Source organism: Octodon degus, unplaced genomic scaffold (genome assembly GCF_000260255.1).
Source record: "Octodon degus isolate 3935 unplaced genomic scaffold, OctDeg1.0 scaffold00089, whole genome shotgun sequence".
NCBI classification, from domain to species: Eukaryota; Metazoa; Chordata; class Mammalia; order Rodentia; family Octodontidae; genus Octodon; species Octodon degus.
The window spans coordinates 3801806-3803094 of NW_004524665.1; the positions used below are offsets into that span (position 1 = coordinate 3801806).

Sequence of the window (1289 nt, forward strand, 5' to 3'; positions counted from 1 at the left end):
AAATCAGGACCTTTGCACTGAGCTAGAGTTTGAAATCATGAGCCCTTTTTCCTATGTTTAGTTTGAGATAGGATCTTACTAAATTGCTGCACTGTCCAGGCTGGCCTTGAGCCTGCAATCCTCCTGCCTCAGCCTCTGAGTGTGCCGAGGCAGAGCCAAGGGGTCTCACACAGCATGGGCGGGCATGAAGAAGAAGAAAGGAAAGGGGCAGGGGAAAGGCAGAGAGAAGAGGGCAGGATGAGGAGACAGGAGGCCACTCAGTCTAGCGTCCACCAGCGTCCCCCAAGGGCACTGACAGTCCGGAACCGCGGAAGTCAGTGCAAGGGTCAAGCACACAAATCAGAACTCGCACTACAGCGGTGGCCGTCTGACCTTCCAGTGCCATCAGGGCGGGCCAGAACTTCTGCCAGCGCTGTGTCATCCCAGACCCGGGCTGCGCCAGCCAGGGTCACACACCGGGAAGACAGCAGCGAGGGCGGGTCCTGTCCTCCTGAACCAGGGCCCCACTGAGCACCGCGACTGCTGTCCCGAGTGTCGAGGTCGTTCTGAGATTTGTTATGATTTTTTCAGCCCCAACTCCTACTTACTGTTTCGCTTGTCTCCACAGTAAGACTATCCGGGCTGGGGCCTCAGTGGCAAAGCCGAGGCCACAGCTGCTCTGCGCCAGGACACTGCCCAGGTGCCTGTCCCCGACGCGTCTGATCCCCTCTCATTCAGAAACACCAAAGCCATCCACTCACCTGTAGCGCAGCCTGCAGGCGGGCGTGGGTGCCCGGCTCAGCTCTTCCTCCGTGACCACTGTCCCATCCAGGGGCCGCCGTACACACCCATGTGTCCCCAGCTAGGTCCCCAGCTCTTGACTCCGTCCCAGGGAGCCACAGCCCAGCCCCCGTCCTCTCCCTGCGGAGCTTCCCCCGGGAGGGAGCCTTCCTGACCTTCAGACCCGCCTGGCTCATGGCTGGCACGTTGCCCGCCTGCCCGGCACTTCCTGGCTGGGTGTTTACCTACCTCCCCCCCACACCCCAGCCGCACTTGACCGGAGGCCTGCGGAAGGTGTGGTGCTTCCCACGCAGGGCTGAGAATGGCTGGAGTGGCGCCCCCTGGTGAGTGGTCACCCTGATTGTCCCCGAAGGAGACACACCTAACTCTGCATATAGACAGTTCAGGTAGATAGAAATTAATAGGCAGTCAGACAGGGTGGGCCCTCCAGGGACTCAGTGCAAAAGATGAAAGCCCAGCTCCCAGCACTTGGGAAGCCGAGGCAGGAGGATTGAGTTCAAATCCAGCCT

At 60.2% G+C, this 1289-nt stretch overlaps 1 protein-coding gene across 1 annotated transcript in view; it reads right to left on the reverse strand.

The window, feature by feature from the left end:
- The window catches only part of LOC111818377 (ephexin-1-like), a 42340-nt gene extending 41388 nt beyond the window's left edge, over positions 1 to 952 (reverse strand). Inside the window, exon 1 of the mRNA XM_023722272.1 lies at positions 741 to 952. The gene's annotated coding sequence lies outside the window, so the exon portion shown is untranslated. The remainder of the gene's footprint in view (positions 1 to 740) is intronic.
- Between the last annotated feature and the right edge of the window lie 337 nt (positions 953 to 1289).